This window comes from Rhyacophila brunnea, unplaced genomic scaffold (genome assembly GCF_057557595.1).
Source record: "Rhyacophila brunnea isolate RB1 unplaced genomic scaffold, BYU_Rbru_1.0 scaffold_23, whole genome shotgun sequence".
NCBI classification, from domain to species: Eukaryota; Metazoa; Arthropoda; class Insecta; order Trichoptera; family Rhyacophilidae; genus Rhyacophila; species Rhyacophila brunnea.
In genome coordinates, this window is record NW_028232893.1 from 25,304,890 (window position 1) to 25,328,475 (window position 23,586).

Below are 23,586 nucleotides of genomic sequence, written 5' to 3' on the forward strand. Positions count from 1 at the left end.
AAAAAACAAATAAATATCAAAAGTTAAAAATCCTCCTCCTGTAAAGTAGCATTTTGGTTAATTCGCCCTTTTTACAAAACACCGACGATATATTATAACCAATAGAAAAAATGTTTTTGAAAAAAGTAAACCACCCGACTGGATTCGAACCAGCATCCCTTGGGCTTACGCCCCGTGCGAGCATTATCCTCTATGCTACAAGGCGATGTACTAATTGCGACAAATTTTAACTAATGGCCTTTTTTAATACCTGCTCATCAGCGCTCTTCGAAATCAAGCTACTTTAGCAATCGGTTTTTGTTTATTAAATCAAAGTAGGTACCTGAATTATTCGTTGAGTAATTAATTAAAAAATATGTAATATAAGAATATTGAAGTAATTTTTTTATTTTTAAGACCTATCGCCTTCTTTCTTTCGCTCACAATTTTATTGTTGTTTGTATTCTTTTGCAAATACTGATTGATTTTTCCGATAAAACTATAAGAAATAAACTTCTTTATGGCTAAGTAACCACGTTATATGCTCCATGGAAAGCTGCTATAGGCTATATTATTATGACATCTTCATACAAGGCTTCAAATGCCCTTTATGTCATTCATTGAAAAAAATGTCATTTATTCTAAGACCTTTAATATACCTGCTCAAAATTGAACCGAAAACGTTATTTTCCAACGTCTCTTCGGGTATTTTTATTTCCTCGGCAATATTTTCATGACCAAACATACAGTTTCATATTGCAAACTGCATACAATCGAGCAATGTGGTTGGCGGAATATTTTTGCATAAATACATAAGAATTCCACTCGTTTCATAACAAGACCACTCGTCGTTTTTGCAAGCGCCATTCTGACTGTTCATTTTTTTCTATTATGCCACAATACTACTGGAAAAATATTGCAGTGAACTCACGAACTTATTGGTCGATTTATTTGTATAGTAATCATTAGTTTTTTTTTTAAGTATCTTTTTGAAGTTATACTTCTTTTGGCGCGTTTGGGAAATCAGATCAGAGTGTATTATTGGCGTGTGACATTTGTGACATGACCACCGATTGTTCGGTTATCAGCCGAACGCACTGCCTTTACGCCACAGTAAAATACTCCAATCGTGACGATTATACAGTATAATATTATAGTTTAGAATTATTCCATTGCCTAGGCAGCGAATTTATTATTGTCGGCCATTTGCAATTCCTCCCGTAAACAAACAATTAAACGTCAGAGTGACAGTTGGTACTTTAAAAATAAAAACAACGAGAAACCAATATAATTATAATTCAGTAATATAAGTTAAAGTGTATAGAAATAAACCAACAGCATTTCAATAAGCGGTCCTTTTTCTTGAGTGTGTACTTTAACAAGATAATTAAGAGCTAGTCAAAGAATCTAGTTTATCACAAGTTTTGTTTTTGTTTTGTTACGCCAAAGAAGTATAAATTCTAACGCGCGTACATAAGTACAAACACACAACGATTTTTTTTAAAAAAATGCGGCATTCAACCTACATTCTAAAATTAAAATTAAATTCTCTACTTCATGATTGATGATCATCACCGTCAGACAGCTTTATCCAAGGCCTATGCTATTTTCATCATTATAGGTTTAGTAGTTTTTTTAATTATATAAACAGATAAATAGAATTTATTATGTTACGTGTATGTGTATGTATCCTAGAAATATTCAAAGCACTGTTAAAAATAAAAGTATGTAGCGTCATCAGCTTAACCAATCAGTAGTAGGCCTTGGGATTAATAACGCACTTGATCATAAAAAACATTAATATATAATGTGATCAACATACATAACTTGAAAACACCTCAGATATATACCGAAAAAAATACGATTTTTCTAGTGGGTATATAAATCTAGGGTGTTTTCAACTTATGTAGGTATGTTCAATAATATAATATGGAATGTTACATTTTCAAAATCTAGTGAATTATTCGTTGAATAAATGAAATGGTTTATTAATAATAAGATTAAATACACATTGAAGTTAATGGCCCCACCAAACCATACCCTGTCTTAATTGGACGTATCACAGGTTCCTATGTTTGTCTGAAGCATCTTTTTTTTTAAGACTGGGAATCTCTCAGGAGCAGTTACCCAAGACTGAGGTCACTACGCACTAAAATATGCTTTGACTGAATTTACTTTGATTTAACCATGGCAGAGATCACACCTAAAAATTATAGTAAGTACATAACAAAAGCTAACACGAACAATGCAATAAATCAAATAAACTATCAAATAAACAGATAATAATATGAAAGTATCCATCTGGACTTGTGTACCTTAAAATACAGGACAACAGCTCATTGTGACTGTGCAACATACGTGTGCATTCTACCGAGGCCTACAATCAAATGGATAGGTTCAGTCAGTGTTGCTACAATAATTTTGCTTGAAGAGAGGCTTTTCAATAATTATTGTATTATTACTTTGGAAGTAGATAATGAGGTCATTGTTGCATGATTGTTTAGAGGAGAGTTTATTGATCGTTATAAGAATGCACTTAATACAATAATAAGGATGATAACGTGATATTATAATCGTGGGTAATGATGTGGGTACTGGTGAGATTGATGTGATCAAGAAATTGTATATATTAATGAACTGAGAGACCTGATTTAAGGGGAATGACGGTTACCTATGTCGAGTGAAGAACTCATGACAACAGTAGTGCGTCTCTTGATGGACTCGATGCGTAAGTGAGGATTCATGCATTGTCTTTACAATTTATACAAATACAGTACATATATAACAAGAGATATTTTTGCAATTACAAATCAAAACAGACCCTACTGATCTAGTTATGATTGAGGAAATGCTGACGAATATTATCGCTCTATTGTTTATTTTTGACAACAAAACATACATATTATTATTAAAATGTGTCACTAATTTAATGTTGAGTGGTATGATTAGTCAAAGTCAATTCATTTTTATATAAAATTGAAGACGTTCACAACATGACATTTAAAAACGAAGAAATAGTATTAAACAGTGTAAAGAAGAAATAAATACATGCAGTATCACAAAAACAGTATTAAAAGTAATGTAAAAGATACATAAATTATAAAAATTGTTAATTATAAAACATGGAAACACATCGAATGAGCTAAGTGGACCATATTTTTAAGAATAATTTATAAAACACCGCTCACCTATACTCATCCTCACGTAGGTGACACATATCAACATCAGAAGCGATTTGGTTGAACAGAGTTATTCCCGTCCCAATTAGCATCACCAACAGCAGATTGGTTCTGCACCTTGGGAGAACAAACAACTGATGCTCCCGATTTCTAAGATAGATATCACTTATCAGGGACACACAATTCAATACCACCAAGAAAGGAAGAGTTCTCATTTACACCACGTGTAAGTCGAAAAAATACGTGGCTGAATATTGATACCTTCTAACATTGGGTACTATAGCCGATTTTATTTAGTAATTACTTACTAATTATAATATTTTCTTCTTCTTCTTCGGCCATATTCGCCACTTAGTTGAAGCATATGGGCACCACGAGGCGCCTCCAAGAATCCCTGTCGCTCGCCAGTCTCATCGATCCATGTCAAACCTGCATCCCGTAGTTCGGCCGTATACACTATATAGATAGTATTTAGCGGCCTTTCAGGACGCCGGAATCCGGTTGGCTTTAAGAACAGTCAAACCAGGCTTAAATTCTCTTCTGGCATCCGCAGCACGTGGCTGAGCAAGGTCCAACGCCACCTCTTCACTCTCAACGTGATGAGAGGCTGCTTGGTGCGTTCTTTTATCTCCTTGTTGCTCCTAAAGTCATACCACCGCACACCACAAGTATCCGTCGCAAACATCTGTTTTCAAAACTCAGTATACGGTTGCTGTGAGCATGGTCCCCACACCCCCTGGCTGATAGGGCTCTAGCCTGTGATCCCGGGCTCAGGAAGGGCCCGGCGTGACGAGTTGACCGATAAGTGAGATGAACACAGATCACAAATTTGCTCCAATAGTAAAAAAAGTCACCTGCGGCGCTATTATAGTTCGATAATTGTTCATAAATAAAATATTTGATTGTACGATGCAATTTTTAACTGTGTGATTATGATTGTGATTTGTATTTTTAACCGATACTCGACAACTCCATAATTCAAATGGATGTACCTACATCAATGACATTATTAATAGACAACGCACTCAATACAGTAGCTAGCAAGTAATTTCACTCATAGCGACATTCGCATATGTATAGGTAGACGTCACGCAATTTCCATTATGCGATATCACGCATCGGAAATTTATAGCAATATCACCTTTATTGTAATGGCGTTAGAACAGATTATGCCATTCGGCAGACCCGACAAAAAAGTGAGTGTCATTTTTTATTCCAGATGCTTCGTCCATTTTAATGTCATTGACCTACATATTATTAAAAATACAAAAAATCGCTAAAAACACACCTTAATTTTACCGCGACCACCATGGAAAACGCTACTGTAGCGCGTCACACTGCCTTTATCCTTAGCGATAGGTAGGGGGGCAAACATCCTAGCCTGGGGGCCCGCTTCAGGATGTGGGGGCCATGGCTGTGAGCCTTCGTAAGGTGCCATGATTTGCTAGCGTAACGCAGCACTGTCACAATGCAAACATCAAATAGGCCGAATAAAAAAATAGGGAATAATAATTATGTAATTATAATTAAAAAGTAGGTAGAATAATAATTATAATAATTATAATAATATAATATATACAAACCCATCCTCTTTTATAAGGTAGTAATTTAATTAATGTTAGTGAAAAGTGGTTGTATTTAAAAAAATACAAATTTGATTTATCATTGTTAAACTTAACTAACAATCATTTATTCCAAGTAACTAAACAAGAATAAAGACTCTTGTTAGAGCAAAGTTATTAAACCAACACTTTGTACAGAATAGCTTATCAAGGAATATAAAAAAAAATTCATGAATATTCATTTATTCAAATATACTGAAACGCTATCTTGCCAGCTATTATAGCCTCAACGGAAATAGGCATCGCCCATCTCGTTCTAGTTGGAACAATGATGTTTGTACGAGAAAAAAATGTTAACATCTAATTTTCAAACTGTAACTAATTTACATGGTCTGTTAAAAAAAGTGTCTATTTCCCTTAACACAATCGCTGCGTAACTTTTAATTACTTTTTAATTACCGTATTTAAATAACATGTTAATTGGATCGATCGGCCGCTTAACGGGGACACGGCAGCCGTGTCATCCGCGTCGAATGAGTTAAACAAGCCCCAGGAACTTATTACATCAATAATGATATATTATTTCAAAAAAATATAATTGTAACCCAAGATGAACCGGAACGAACGGAAATTATTAGCCTCGTAAAGGTAGGTTAACTCTAGTAATATAAAGCAAGTAATTATTATTATTTTAGCAGGATATCCGATATCGAATGGAGTTTTTAATATTGTAATCAATATAATTAATTTAAATGAAAACGGTGAAATTAGCATACATGCCCACCAATTTGTAATTAGCTCTACAATCCAGTATACATTTCACCTGCATTTTGAGAGCGTTTCAATATAATTATTTTAGTGTTGTTTATTAACCATTCAGTCAGGCGGCTCTCCTGGTGCAGTGTGTAAGGCGCTGGCCTTCCACCCGAGAGGTCTGGGCTTGATCCCGGTAGGGACATAATATTTATGTGTTTTTCTTATAGCCTGGGTGTTTGTGATTGTTCTAAATTACTAACAATCAACTTGTAAGAAAAAGCAAGGACATGGTTATTAATAATTCTAAAAATAAAAAAAAACATTTAGTCAATCTATTACAACCATGCTCTGGATTCAAACAACATGTTAATTTGTTAGATAATAAAATCACAACGAGTAACCATCATTGCCAATAATAGGCAAAAACTGTATAATATCAATCACTTGAATTGCGATAACCATCAATTCTTGAAGAGATATTGTATTAATTAATTTAAAATACAATATGTTCATATTTATTCGCATCATTTATAAAGTCCTATCAAAGCAGACTGATTTCAATATAGCCTTTATTTATATGTGAATCATGACGTCACTGTTCTGGTAGAAGACACTAATTCGAAAAAATGACATACCTATTGAGTTAGTTATACCAAAATGTTCCTTATTTCAAACTTTACCGTCTGGAAACATTCTTAATAAATAAACAGTCTTTATTTTAAAGTCATCCTTTTTACGATTACTTAATAAACTCAAATGATAGACCATTTCAAACATTTTAACAACTTCAAAGTCAAATTACTCAAAACTAGTATTCTCCAGTTAGTGTGTTCTGCCAGAACAGAGACGATAATAATATGTAACATTCCTAATTTCAGTAGGTATAAAAAAACTCTTGAAAAACTATGTAGGAACTATTTCCTGATTGTTGGGAATACTTACCCATTGCCCGATAAAATAACCGTATCCGGAAATGTGTACTTGTGCAGTTTGCCGTATCTCACTTCACCGTGAAATGTCGTATCGGAAATATAATAATTATGGTCGTATATTAAAGATCGTCCAACCTCTTTGTGTCGTATAGTACTGAGATAAAGTTTATGTCTAAATAAAACACGGTTCTCATCGGTTTACAGGAAGCCAGTGGCAAATTTGTCTTTAAAACTTGCTGATGTACTGGATTATTGTTAGCTTAGGTTCAATTAGGTAAGGTTTTCATTTTTCAATTCATCAATATTGCCAAAATTGGCTATAAAAATTCTCCGCGAATAAAGCATGATTTATGCTATAGAGGTGCTATAGAAGTTTACGGTGAACAGTTCACAGTTACTGTGTTATGGTGAAATGTAATACGCACAATTTTCATGTAACCATAAAAAAACAGCCTAATTGTATGTGGAAACTATCTTTCTTACTATGACTCGTTTAAAGAAGATTAAGCCACTGGATAGTAGGTATACAGGGGGTCCGGGCCCTTCCCAGAAAAGAAAAAATGCATATAAAAGGTGAATCGAATATTACTTTTTCATAAAAATTAAATGTTTTTTAACGAATTTGGTTTTTATTTCATATGTGACTAGTAAAAAGACTTGTTACCTTATTTTATTTAAAAAACACACCAAAACGCGTATTACTAAACTTAACTTACTTGTCAAAAACAAATTACTTACCTACTACTTACTTCACACTGTCAAGCCCCAGCGTTGGGGCTTAAGGAAAGCAAAAGTTAGCGCCATTTCTCTCGATCCAATGCCAACTCACGCGCCTCCCGCCATACCAGACCTACAACGCGTAGGTCGGTTATATAGCACCGCTGCAAGGTGAGGAAGGGGCTGTGTCACAAGGGTTCGAAGTATTGTACTCTCTGGTGGCATCCGGAACACATGCTCCGATCACGTGAAGCATATTTTCGTGATTACCTCAATTACCAAGGGCTGAACACATCTTTAAGAAAAGTGCATGTTAATGTCAATACTTTTTATCTATCTACTTTTTGTCTATTTCTGTTCTATTTTATTTAGCTGTCCAATCCACTGCGCGGGCTCCTTCTGAGCCTATAGCTCTGTCAGACTCCACATTATGGCTGCCATGTTTAATACCACAATAATTATTGATAAGAAACTGTAGTTTTAATTATTAGCACACTAAATCTATTTATAATCAATATAAAAATATAATCATTTTTTACCTATGATCATGGCATAAAGAAAAGTCTATCGGGGGTAATAGGAAGACGTTTGGTAGTACCCGATGTTATGAATATCTGTTCTGAAGGTTGCGGATGTGTGCGTAACATGGAGTGTTTCAGGACGTGATGAATAACACAGAGATGGTATTTTTATGGTTTTATATTCTTCCACGGCGCTACATCCCGGGCTGGGATTTGGCCTCCTCCACAACTGCTCTCCACTCACTCCGGTCTCTCGCCACACTTCTCTAGTTACCGGGTCTTTCTATATGAAGAAAGTCTACTTTTACGGCGTCAGCCCATCTCATTCTTGGACGGCCTCTGGGTCTCTTCCATTAGGGTAGCCACTTTGTTAGGTTTTATAGTGTGATAGTAAATTTAGTATAAACACGGCACAGAGTAAATGACTGTCACATTTATATTGCTTAAGTTGAAATATTTACATTATAATTTAGAATTTAGACCAAGTGAGACGCGAAACAAGGACACGCTGTCGACTACATTGTTTAAAGGCCAAAGTGAAACTGTTCTAGGAGGGTTAAGACGCAACCGTATCCTTTTCCGTTTTTGCGTAGTAAATGTTGTCTATGGTCTATCAATTACCATAGACGGCAACATGACAGTTTTTATGTTTATATGAAACCTCTACAAGTCCACGAAAAGTGGAAAACACGAAGGTTTTAAGCCATTTCAATTTTAGCATAGGTTGACAAGGGTTAAATATTTTATCTTATCAAATAATCCAAGCCATATAATAATAATTACAAGATAAAAAGAACTTTTTATAATAATAGACCACGTTTTTAAATTTTCTGTTGAATCATGTATCATATTGATTTCCATAGTAACGCACGTATATATTAATAATTTAGTTGCTAGGACCCACTTAGCAATCAATAATAGTGAGTAGTAAAATATATTACTTTTAACGATTTTTTTACGAAACATACAAAACAGAATTAACTGAAAATGAATTCAATTCTACTTAAAGATCGCCAAAAGTATTAAAAGAATGCTTTTCGTCGTGTTCTGATATATTCTAAAAGTTTCAAATGTCTAGCTAGTCGGGAAGTTAGTTAAAAATCTTGGACAAACAAGAATATGAGCTAATAAAAACGTGGAAAAAAATTCGTATTGTTTATTATAATAAAAATAATGTCTACGTAAAAACAAGTTATAATAATATCATTACAAGATATAAACCTACCATTTTGGTTGGTGATTTTTTTTTTAAACAAAACAAAACTCAGATCTGTTTTGATAAGTAATTCAAGAAGAGATTTCTTATACCGTTCTTTTATTCTGTATACTTTTTCAATCATGCTGGAACTGCCTTGGGGTGTCGAAGTTTTCAAAAAAAGAAGAAGAAAAACAAACAAATTTTCACATTCTCTTGTTTCGTGATTATCTTGTCATTTGTTTTGCGGTTGAAAACAAACCTGAAATAAAGACCATTGACCACAATGAGGAAATATTTACCTAAAAAAAAACAATGGAATTATTTATATTATAATAGACGTAGTTACACTTCAACAACTTTATTCTTACACATACATAACATGGAATTTGAATTTAAATTCTAATGGATTTAAGTTTTGTACTATTCCATTTCAGTAGTTTTTTGCGACCCATGTTTCACCTTTTGGCAACTTCGGGCACTATGTACACTCACCATAAGGTAAATATACACTGAAAACGATAACAATTATGTAACTCTAACTTATAGATACAACAAATCAATACAATAAATTAAGTTAAAACTTTATCACCTCCCTGTCAAGGATCACAATACAAATATATATATAACGAACATATTATGAATAGTTGAAGTGTTTGTATAAAACCCCCTACCTTATCAATAATAATAATAATAAATATAAATCGTCAAAACCTAATAATAGATCATTAATAATTATAAACAATAAAAATCCATTAAAATTGATATTTATTATATTATAGGTGAATTAATACCATTTGGTGGTACATAGTATCAAAACCAGGAAACTACAATACTTCGGCCACAGCATTCCCCAACTTCCAGCAGAGGACGGCGCCGCATTTCGTGGCTTAAGAACCGCCGTGATCGGTACGAGTGCAGCTCCACTGAACTGTTCCGGGTAGAAGACGATAAATCCAAGATCGCTTTGATGGTGACCGACCTCCGCTAGGGGATGGCACAATAATAAGAAGGTGCTACTGAAATTAAAACTAAACACTTTGAATTAGTTGTTATTTCCAATAACATATTATTATCATTCTATCAAGAATAATAATCATTAGTGAATAAATACTAATATAATTATGAAATAGATTTGATGAAAAAAATCAGCTGCAAATAGATAGGTAGGTACCTAATATAAAATATAATTAAACAAAAATACGTTTAACATTAAAGCTACCCAAATATCTCTAATGGCCCAATCAAACGATTTTCTTTAGGGTTTCCTTACAATATAAAGTTCTAAGCATCCCAAAGGGATAGTAAAATAATGTTTTACTTTTAGTCTTTTCCAGGGAGACTTGTAAGGTCAGCAAAACGTATACACATCCGAATTTCTCCCGTTTGACTTAAGTGGCTTATCTGAAATCTAACAAGTCAGAATAATGAAGCTCACATTTCAAAACGATCTCTCGCGATGGACGGATGGTAGAATTAGCACTTTTAAAGCCATGGATTGCTGGTTTGAATTACACATCTGGCAAATTAATGTCTTTTCAAATTCACGACTTTCACTTTAAGGGCTGTGACTTAATCCCACATCCATTTGTAGAGGCAATGATAAATATTATATTAAAATGGCTGACCGACGACTCAAGGAACAGAAGTATTAATGAAAAATTGAAAAAATGTGAATTGTAATAAAGAAATTCATAAAAACTATCTCACCGTTTTTCAAAACACAATATCGACCTGTGAAAACTATTTTGTCATAATTAATTCATTGATCTGACAGGAAAATTCATTTCTTTTGTTTCGAATATTCAACGTTTAAAATTTGTTTTTTTACTTCCTTTTTTATAGATATGTTATGCTACCGTGGTTAAAAAATTAGTGGTCTACTTAATAAAATATTAATTGGACTGTCTGTTCTCTTTTGTTTTCTTAGTTATAATAATTCAAAAACTACTAAAGCAATATTGATTAAACTCGCAAAGTTAAGTTAAGTTAAGACATGCTGGAGATTTATATTCTTCACGTAATTATAAAAACATTTTTTAAGCTATACTTCTTTAGGCGCGTTTGGAAAATCAGATCAGAGTGTATTTTTGGCGTGTGGCATGTAACACATAATTTATTTTTTCACACAAAAAAAACGCACTCGATTAGATTCGAACCACCGGTTGTTCGGTTATCTGCCGAACGCACTACCATTAGTCCACAGTATGATACTCCAATCGTGACGATTATACAGTTTTTTATAGTTTAGAATTGTTCCGTTGCCTAGGTTGCGAATTTATTATTTTCGGCCATTTTCAATTCCTTACGTAAACAAACTTCATGGTGGCAGTTGTTACTTTAAAAATAAAAAAAACGATAAATAATTATATAATTTAGTAATATAAGTTAAAGTGTATAGAAATAAACCAACGGCGTTCCAATAAGCGGTCATTTTTCTTGGGTGTATAATTTAACAAGATAATTAAGAGCTAGTCGAAGAATCTGGGTAATCACAAGTTTTGTTTTTGTTTTGTTACGCCAAAGAAGTATAACTTCTAACGCGCGTACATAAGTACACACCGATTTTTTTTTAATGACCCCATCAATCTGAAACCTATTAAGTATTGCCAATAGATTCTTTGTGGCTAGTTAACGGATATAAAAGTGTGAGCGTTGCCGATTTACTTTTCGAGATAATGAGATTATTTACTTTAGACATTATTTATTGTTTGATATTAAAAGAAAATGGTTGAAACAAAACTAACACCCTGTTAATTAATATGAGCTATGCGCTTTGCTTGTAATGCTACCCACATGTCCATGTGATGGAGACATACAAGATGTAAACCATATCCTTTGGTAATATCCTAAAATGTGTACTGATAGGAAAGAAATACTTATCAGTTCAATCAGCTGCCCGGTCAATCGGGCCATCCGACTTGGTCACCACGAAGGCCAATTTTATTGTTTTAAAAAATATACGGCATTTTATTGCGAAGTGAGAGAATATCTTCTTTCTTTCGACCATGTCCGATCTTAATAGGATCATATGGGCCTCCACAGAGAGGAGGTTTGTATTAACAGATTTTTTTTTACGAGAAATGGATGTCAGCCACTTGCTCAACCTATTAGGTCCATACTCTGACTCATACACAAATTGAAAAACAATATGTGTACTTTTTGCCAGACCCAGGATTCAAACCCGGGACCCTCGACACTATAGACGCTTAAGCCACGCAGCCATCGTGGGTGCCAAGAGTGGGTGTTCAGAGAGAATATACGTCAGTTTTAAATTTGCTTCGTTTTTTCATAATCATTTTAGTTCTTTTTGCTTCTCTCTCACATGGACATTTTTTTATTACATACGTTAATTTGAACTCAGTCAAATCAAACTCGGATATATGGTAACCTTAGTCTTCGATAACTGGTCCTGATACATTACCAAGCGTAAAAAAATGCTTATGCATCACAGCGAAGGTAGGGTTTCGTGATATGCTCTATTATGACCAAGTGTGGTACAGGGCGTGTTGGTTTAGTGGGTCTATGTTAGTGTTGTCAATTAATAAGCAACAATTAGGTAGGTACCATAATAGCGCCTGTACACATGCATGGATTTACTGACGTTAATAGTACTTATTTTAAACTATCATGACAATAACTAACTGTTTACACGTAAAAGTGCTGACTGTCTCTCCAATTCATTCTTTAAATGCGATGTTGTCATTTTATGGTACTCCATACGTTAAAGTTCCCACCACCACCCGTCATATATGCACAGCCGCTTCCTATGATGCTTTAAACGTGTTTGAAAGAAGTGATTTTAAGTGCTCATTTCGTCCCGAGACGGAGCCGCACGGGACTGATGCTGCAACCATGTACCGTAGTGCTTAAAGAATAAAGTTAAGAAAGATTTTTTGTCCGCTGACGTTAAGCGCTTTGTGTACCCGCATACTGAGTGTCACGAATTGAAATAGATGCGTCTACAGAAGAGTCGGCACTATCCCGCTCCCCATATTTCGTACTATTTGACAGCAGTGAAAATCGGTCAACCTGAAAGTTCGTTTTTGCCGGCAGGTTCGCCACTATCATTCTACTGCGCAGGTGCCAATTGATTTTTTTAAACTGTCACATGAAAATTCAGAAGCTTCCGAACGTACTTCATTCATGCATGCAATCTTGCTAACTGCATCTTTTCCCAAACATTTTCTTACTTTCAACAGTAAATCCATGCACTTGTAAACGAGGTATAACTTATTATACCCAAGAAATGCCATGTAAGTATGTACTTTAGCTTGTAATAAATAAAACAAGTAATACAATTTTATGCCCATGTTTATCCAGATACAAATCTTTTAACATTTCACAGTCAATAGTAAAAGGCATTATATATTATTATGTTTGTACAAAAACTCATTCAATTTTATTTTAACGTTTTCATCCCCCTGTGTTAATACGCTATCATAAACTCCCGACGTTTTTTCCGCAACCCCCGGGGAGTCCCTATCTATTGAGATAAAGCGGACAGGGGAAAAATGCTTAAGCTTTACTTATCTGAATCGGAGGCTTTATCTGATGGCAAGTTAACATAAAATACATTCTATTTGGGAAGATTTTTTTCCGTCGGTTCGCTAATCCACGATTAAATCATCTAAAGATATCAATTTTGTTGTAATATTATTATACATATGCATCCAATAAAGTGTAAATAGTGTGACACATAATAATTATGTTACTAAAGCCTCAATTACATTGAGCTTCTTTACGAGCTGTTTATTGGCGAATTTACCATCTGCCTGTAAAGTCGCCCAGTGTAATCATCGAATAAGCTAATAAACAGGTTGTAAACACTCTACCGAGAAAAGTTGAAAGCCGGTCAACTTTACACGCTATACGCCGGCGTGTGGGCCTACTGCGTCTGCGCAGTACCAACCTCCCGGTAAAAAAACGAACTACGTTCCTTCAAAATAATCGCAGGCTTGTGGCTTCTCAGCGAATGGAAAGTTTTATGTGTAATCATCAAATCGCAGTAACTGAATCGCCCGCTTTTAAATTCGCCAATAAACAGCTCGTAAAGAAGCTAAATGTAATTGAGGCTTAACGCGAAGTCTTCAAGAATTTTGATAAAACCTTACCTAGTCTAAAGCAAGTCTGAAGTGGGTTTCTTATCAGTTTCAGTTTTCTTTATTTAAGACGATACTTCAGTAAACCAGCAAATAATTTTTAACTATAGGTGCGACGAAATTTTGGACTCGCTGGAAATCGGAGAGCGAACGTCGTGGTGTGAACACGTCAATTTGTTTCGTGATGGCGACGGGAGTATTAATTCTTGAATCGTGTAAAGATGACTGAAAACGTTACCCATTTACTTGAAAAAGAAAACATGTCAATGAATATATAATTATTGTTACTAATAGAACAATAAACAGAACATTAAATGGACGCATGTTGGATTTATATGACAAATTATATTTTATTCGGCACGCGTCATTTGCACAATCCGCGCAACGCCTAGCCACGATCTTTTTAGACCATGCCTCAACTGAGGTATAGCCTTAACTATTTCTTTTATTCAACGAATAATTCACAAGATTTTAAAATTGTACCATTCTAATTATTGAACATAATTTGGAGAGCGCTTGTGAGCAGGTATTAAAAAGGCCAATAGTTAGAATTTGTCGCTATTAAGCATGGCAGTCGTAGCATAGTGGTAATGCACAGGGCACAAAACCCAAGAAACGCAGGTTCGATCTTGCCGGGTTTTACTTTTTCAAAAAGATTTTTTCTATTGATTGTAATTTTTCTCAGAAGTGTTTTCGAAATGATGTATGTTCAGTTCTCTTTGATGAAGATGTCGCAATCAGTTCGGCATTAGATTTAAAAAGTGGCCTCGAAACATAAACATCAGCAATTTTGCGAAAATGACTTTTAAATAATAATTAAGGACACAGGTGGAATAACAACTTAACATCCATTAGGTCGTGTATCCGTCCAGTGTATTATTAGTACATAGTATCGTCACTGTTCTGGCAGAACACACTAATTCGAAAAAATTACATAGTGAGTTAGTACAAAAATGTTCCTTATTTCAAACTTTACCGTCTGGAAACCTTCTTAATAAACAAACAGTCTTTATTTTAAAGTCATCCTTTTTACGATTACTTAATAAACTCACATGATAGACCATTATTTGAAACTTTTTAACAACTTCAAAGTCAAATTACTCAAAACCAGTATTCTCCAGTTAATGTGTTCTGCCAGAATAGAGACGATATACTACATGCCTTAGCTATCACCATACAAAAGTCGCCATTATCGCTATTTTAACATCACTTTCATCTTTCTGTCAGTATGCTTTTCAAATCAGAGAGATCAAATTTAATAAATATATATTTGGAATTCAGAAATGTGTCATTTATTATCATAATATACGCCAAACTCATTCAGCATACCTACCTGAAACTTACTTAGTTTACTTAAGTTCCTTTTTTATTATCTTTAAACTTTTTTTTTTCATTAAACTTATATTGTTAAATTTGTTTTTTATCTTATATTTATCAATCACAGCAAACATTTTTTATAATCCCTTGATTTTGGTCATAAAATTTATACATTGACTCATTTTTACCCTTCAGATGGAAGAACGACTTAAGACTTTGACTTGTTCAAAAGGCTGTATTAATAAGACTATGTGCAAATAACTAATTTTTTCACCTCATATAATAGATGAATAGCAAATAAAACCATTTTAGAAAACAAAATATTCAAAAACAAATTCAAACATACGTATAAAACGTGTCAAAACTTTAACAGCGATTATCTTAAAACTTTCTTTTGTGGGTTAAGTCGTTATTCCACCTGTGTCCTCAATTACTTTTAAAATATTAAAAATATTGAAACCTTCATTACAAGTTTTCTAATAATGCAGCCTGATAATATTTTTAACACCAAGAAAAACGATATTACACACTTTTTCCCGTAGCGGCAGCTTATTGGGACGTCACGTGATATGACGCTACGTGCATCTTAATATAATCACAAGTTAACTGTTTATCAATGACGGTCGACTGATGACTTCGTAATTGAATTGATTGCCTCGACAATAAAATGGATTAGAGGTGGGAAGTAAATAGAGATATTAGGGCAACCATAATAATTGCTCAACTATGTATAAAATATATTATTTATGATTTCGGTATGTTCAAATTTTAATATTTTTATAACACTGATAATAATATAATATTAAGTATGTAAAACTGAGGAAATATTACATATTATTAGATATTCAATAGTAATAAGGAAACTTTTTATTATTAGCTTTACTTAAAATCACATACTTCTTCTTCTTCTTCGATGATGCTACAGCTCAAGTCGAGCCCTGGTCTCCTCCACCGCCGTCCTCCAGCCAGAACGGTCCTCTGCACGTCCTTTCTGGTTCACGATTTTTAGCAGTTGGTTGGCATCTTTTGTAATGTTAACCCCATCGTGTGCGTGGCTTTCCCACTGGCTTTTTCCCCCCTGGATTTCCTTCAAGGATCTTCTTCGGTATCTGCGACTCAGGCATGCGCTGGACATGGCTTGCCCAGTTTAGCCTCTGGAGCTTTATGGAGGTGGAGAGTTTTGAATCTTGGTATAAGCGGCATAGTTCCGTGTTGTACCTAATTCTCCACCCCCACCATCATTCATGGGTCTGTATATCCGCCTCAGGATCTTTCTCTCAAAGCAATCCACCATTTCAGTTGCTTTCACATTTACCGTCCATGACTCGCACCCGTATGCAACGACTGTGCGTATGCAAAAAATCACATATTTAATAAGTAATTGAGTTGATTGCCTGGACGGCGATAATAATATGGATTAGAGGTAGAAGGAAAATAGAGGGATGAGGGCGATAGTAATTGGCATAACCTTGTATCATACAATATATTGCTTAAGATTTCAATTTGTATTATTTATAACACTGATATAGGTAGGTACTATGTAAAACTGAGAAAATATTAGATATTCAATAGTAATAAGTAAAGTTTTTATTATTAGCTTTACAAAATTTCATTGTATTCAATGCTTAGAGAGAATTTCCCTCCAAATATCAATAAAGTCACATATCTAATAACTAAGTAATTGAGTTGATTGCCTGGACGGCGATAATAATTTGGATTAGAGGTAGAAGGAAAATTGTGGGAAGAGGGCGATAGTTGTTATTGGCATAACCATGATGTAAATAAATAAATAAAATAATTACTTCATGGAACGGCCCAAAAGGGAAACGGTATAGAGGAAGATCTCATGCGAGATGGCAAGACGACATCATATAGACAGAGGGCCCAAATTGGCTATAAATAGCCAAAAACAGAGTCCGGTGGGACTCTTTAGAGGAGGCCTTCACCCGAAGAGGGGTTCTTATAAACCAAACAAACTAATTACATATCACTGATTAATTTATAAACATTATCTATTTTAAATAAAAAATCTTAATATATATAATATTATTATGTATTACACAAAAATATAAAAAAATAATAATAATTAATATTATAATATAAACTAGAAAATAAGTAAATAATACAATCATAGATAGATATATATATATATATACATAATAGATATATTCATAGGTTATATATATATAATATATTCATTAGATATAGTCAATTACTGTCATTTACTTTTGTTTGTAAGAAATAAAAATGCTTTTTAATTTATTTATTATTATAGGTACTATGTAAAACTGAGAAAATATTGGATATTCAATAGTAATAAGTAAAGTTTTTATTATTAGCTTTACTACAAAATTTTATTGTATTCAATGCTTAGGGAATTTCCCTCCAAATACCAATAAAATCACATATTTAATAACGTGCAAAATATCCGCTCCACATTTTCCATCCAATATCACAAATTGCGCACTACACGGGTGAAAATAGCGCCACGCATTTGTCCCATAGAGCGCCATAGAAAATAATAATATACAAGGGAATATGCGCCATCGCATATTTCAGGTTTCTAACGGTTAGTATTTTCATCCAATATACCCCGTTGATAAAACAGATTCCATTGTTATCGAAGGGCCGTAGAGTTGGCATTAGGTTTGTGTGTCTCGGAAGCTATTTTGGCGCATATCGCTACAGTGACCATAATAAAAACGATATTAATATAAAATATATGGACATTTAACTAAAAAAATAATACCAGCTTTTTACGGCTATACCTCAGTTGAGGCATGGTCTAAAAAGATCGTGGCTAAGCGATGCGCGGATTGCGGGTGAAAATGATGTATGCCGACCGAAATATAATTTGTTATATAAATCCAACATGCGTCCATGTAATGTTCTGTTTATTGTTCTATTAGTAACAATAATAATATATTCATTGACATGTTTTCTTTTTCAAGTAAATGGGTAACGTTTTTAGTCATCTTTACACGATTTAAGAATTAATACCCCCGTCACCATCACGAAACAAATTGACGTATTCACACCTCGACATTCGTTCTCCGAATGCCAGCGAGTCTAAAATTTCGTCGCGCCTATAGTTGAAAATTATTTGCTGTTTCACTGATGTATCGTCTTAATGCTCGTCCGTAAGAAAACATAATACGGTAAAATAATAATGTACATACCTACAAACTTATCTAAAGAATGGATGGGGGAGCCACTGTCGAAAACTACCCAATCACGACTCGTAACTGGACAGAATCTGACATTCGATTGACGTTTTCAAAATGGCGTCCATATGGTAGGTCGTAGTTCCATTTTTGACCGTTATTTAGATAAGTAGTTTGTAGGCAGTGACGTCCCTCGACAAAATGCTTCCCCTAGGCAGCGCTTAATGCCGACACATATTTTTTTATACTTACAGTTTTTTTTATAATCCTTTCATGACTCCAATATCTAAGAAATGTGTTGTATGGATACATTACTTACAACTTCTGCTACAATATAAATTATTGCAAATCCACGGTTTCAGAAACATTTAACCTCCTCAGTCACCTGACACCTGAGAACTTCCAAAACTGGCAAACATTTTACACAAAATCAAGTAAAGTGTATATCTACCTATAATTCGAAATCTGCACGTGTCATTGCTATTCACCAAGGATGTGACATCGAAAAACAACGGAAGTAAACTATACATCACAAACTGGACAAAAAAATATAGTCCGATTAAAACTTGTATAGTAAATAATACATTTTGTTACCAACCAGTGAGCTGATTTTTTTTAATAGCAAGACATTTCCGTTATTATTAAGTATATGTAGTAAGCTTTTTCTATGTATTATGTCTAAAGATCGATTTGCCGCCCTTCGTGTAACTGCCACCGCCAAACGACGCTGAATCTGCCTACCCCCACGGGACGTCACTGTTTGTAGGACTGATGGTACTTGATTTTACCACTACCACCCGTCACGTCTTCACACTAATTATGCAGGCGTATACTGTGGCATACCGAACGTTAAGCACCTTTTAATGTTGCCCTGAGAGTTTGCCAGTAGTAATATTTCAAGACCTTGGTTGACGTGCACTAGAGTGTGCGAGATTCATATTTTGATATAATATAATATCACTGTAAATAATTATCGGTGAGAAAAGACGTTGGCGCTCGCCGTAAAATGCTGCAAGCTTTTTAAAAACTGAGAAATTTTCTTCAAATATACCAAGTCACAATGGTCGATTGGTCAAACTGAGCTTCGTACCTCAACTCGGATTTCAACTCGTGACACTCAGTACGCGTAGACATAGGGCGCTTAACGTCAGCGAACAGCAGAGCCAGTCCATTTTTTTTTCTTTCTGAGCTTCTTTCTTTATGCACTACGGTGCATGATTTCAGCATCAGTCCCGTGCGGTTCCATCTCGGGACGGAATGAGCACTTAAAATCACTTCTTTTTAATTAATTTTTTTTTTTATTGTGGAGATTACAAATTATAAGTTTAAGACGTTCACAACATGAGATTAATACAGTAAACATAAAAAAAGAGATAGATCAGTAGATTAATTAGATAGGTACAAGGAAGTACACCGGATGAGTTAAGCAGACCCTATTTTAAGAATTTATAAAACAACGTCCACCTAAATTGATTCTCACGTAGGTGGAATACATCAACACCCGAAGCAATTTCGTTGAACATAGTTATCACCCTCCCAATTGGCATTACCAGTGGCAGGTTGGTTCTGCACCTTGGGAGAATAAACAACTGATTGTCTCTATTTCTAAGATAGTTATCAGGGACACACAGGTCAACAGTCCCCAGAATGGCAGAGTTCTCATCTATACCTCGTATAAGTCGAAAAAAGTACGTAGTTAAATAAAGATTTCTTCTAAATTGCAGATTGCAGTATGTAAGCATGCCTAAGAGAAAGTCAGTTGAATAAAGCCACGGATAGTATCCATACAACCTCAAGTAAAGGAGTCTCAAGAATTTCTTCTGTACCCTCTCCACCATAAGGCCATACTTCAACTGATGCGGTGCCCAAACAATAGACCCACGCTCACATATTATCGTAGACACGTATTATCAATATTACAATATTATTTATTATATTCCATTAAGCCCATGTATTTCCAAGATTGAACGTACAGAATAAATGTCTTAAATAGTATAATTAATTATTATACTAGAACTTTTTGCCCGATTTTATCAATGATATTTGTATGAATAAAAAAAAAATTTAACTATCGAAAAAAAACGCTATTCCCGAGATCCCGGGGCTGTCAATAATTATAGTCCCGAAATCCTGGGATCAACATTTTGGCTCGGGATTTTATTCCTTAGTCACAAGGTATTCTGCTATGTTGAATAATAATAATTACAAGATAAAAAGAACTTTTTATAAATCACATTTTTAAATTTTCTGTTGAATCATATAAACTTGGCAATTCTATGTATTAATAATTTAGAAAAAAATAAGGCAATTGTCAACAAATCATTTTTTTGCTATTTTGCAACAAACATACTGAAATGTCATTTTGATTTCCATAGTAACACACGTATATATTATTAATTTTGTTACTATAACCACCCTCTTAGCAACCAATAATAGTGGATTGAATTACGGATTTCTTCCGAAATACCTTTTCATACAAAACAGAATTAACCGAAAATGAATTCAATTATACATAAAGATGGCTAAAAGTATTAAAAGAATGCATTGGCATCGTGTTCTGATATATTATAAAAGTTTCAAATGTCTAGCTAGTCGGGAAGTTAGTTAAAAATCGATTGCAATATTTGTACTGGGTAAACAACTACCGGACAAATAAGAATACGAGCTAATAAAAACGTTGTAAAAAAAATCGTTTGAGTTTATATTATGGTCACCCCACAGAAAGTCTAGGAAATTACCCACATATATTTTATAAAAAGGGTAACTTCTAACAACGTAGAAAATGGGACAGCTATATTCTGTTATCTTCCTTCTCTCAAACGTGTACGTACGGGGAAAAAATATTTTTAACGAGATCACAATAGTGTCGTTTAGACTCGAAAGAAAAATATATTATATACCCACTGTGTTTTCTTATATTTATGTGACTTTAACGTGTTTTTTTTTCCCTAGTTTTCTCATACTATGTAATAACAATTCCCACATATATTGAAGAAATCTTTCAATCATTGCCAGTGGCACTTTGAAAATAAAAATCCATATATATCACAGGGATGGCGAACTTATGGCACGCGTGCCACTGGTGGCACACGAGATGATATATTTGCATGGCACGCGTTGGAAGAGAAAAAATACCCATAATAACAATAAATTACAGATTGCGTTGTATAAAAATAGCAGGCAAATAAATACTCTTCAAGAATAGGCATTGCGTTTAATTTAAATAGGTATATAATTGCATTGGTCGGTTCTTAGACTTTATGCGTCATATATAATATTATAACACTAACCTCATTAAGCGGCGGGGGATACCGCGCCACGAACCTCTAATTTTGATTGATTTATATCATTTATACACACAAAAAATGACTGAACCAAATAAGAAACAAAAGCTTGGTGAAGCTAGTAGTAGTAATTCTGACAGTTTCAAAATTGGAGGACCGAAATGTATGGCGTAATTGAAAAAAAGTGTTAAAGCTATATATTTGCTTTTTTTTGTGACTGGTATCTAGAACATCATCATTTTTTTAAAAAAACTTTTAAAAACTATTTTTTCCTCATGAAAAAATGCTCGGCATGTCAGAGAGTTGAAAAATAATATTTGGTAATTTATGGCACGCGTACATAAAAAGGTTCGCCAACCCTGATATATCATGTATGGCACAGCAATTTAGTATTTTGCCTATTTTCAATATTTTAAATGTTCTTAGATTTTAGGTATCTATATTATTATTTGGCTGTTTCTTTTTTTTTAACGCTATGAATGATCTCCTAAATTTGAGACAATAACTAGCAGATAAAATCCACAATGTAGAGTCGAAAATAATAATTGTCTTGATGATAGAAGTCATGATTAACTTCTTGGTTAATCCAAAGACAGATGTTATCAACTATTTCTTTTATTCAACAAATAATTTACAATATTTTAGGAATGTACCATTATAATTATTGAACATACATAATTCTAAAAACACTATTGAGAAAATATAGTCAATAGAAAAAATCTTCTATACATAATTATTGGTTTGTTATATTTTTTATTGTGATCCTTGACTTAATATGTAGGTAATAAAGTTTTTACCTACGTTATTGTATTAATTGGTATTATATAAGTTAGAGTAAAGTTAACTGTATTCATTGCCAGTGTGTATTTGCCTTCCGTTGAGTATACATAGTGCCTGAAGATGCCAAAAGGCGAAACCCGAGTCACAAAAAACTACTCAAATAGAATAGTGCAAAACTTAAATCCATAAGAATTTAAATTCAAATTCCATCAACAACTTTCGGTTGATAGTATTAATTTGTTAATGATTTAATCGATCTGAGACTTTCACCAATAGATATAAATGCAAAGTACCGTTGCTATATTTTTTAATGATAAATAATTATTTCATTATTGGTCATGCTTCATATTATTTTCAATTTAGTTATTTTTTTAACATATTGTGGACATTACAAATTATAAGTTTAAGACGTTCACAACATTTAGAAACAAAGATATATACATAAATATAACAGTATTACATAAAAAAGAGATAGATCAGTAGATAAATTAGATATATACAAGGAAGTACACCGGATGAGTTAAGCAGACCCTATTTTAAGAATTTATAAAACAACACCCACCTAAACTCATTCTCACGTAAGTGGAATATATCAAGACCCGAAGCAATTTCATTGAACATAGTTATCGCCCTCCCAATTGGTATTACCAGTGGCAGGTTGGTTCTGCACCTTGGGAGAATAAACAACTGATGGTATCTATTTCTAAGATAGTTATCAGGGACACACAGGACAACACTACCCAGAATGGCAGAGTTCTCATTTATACCTCGTATAAGTCGAAAAAAATACGTAGCTAAATAAAGATTTCTTCTAAATTGCAGACTGCAGTATGTAAGCATGCCTAAGAGAAAGTCAGTTGGATAAAGCCACGGATAGTATCCATATAACCTCAAGTAAAGGAGTCTCTTTTAACTTTTAATGATATTTACTCGGCAATGAGCAAATAAAACTCTCATAATATTATTTGTTATGACCAGTATTCATTATTTCTGTTCGTTTGGTCGCCAAATTCTGATTCTGGCTTGATTTTGGAGGGTGTCAAAAAAATCATATCATTTTATATAGCTATTCTGAAAAAATCATATTATTATTATTCA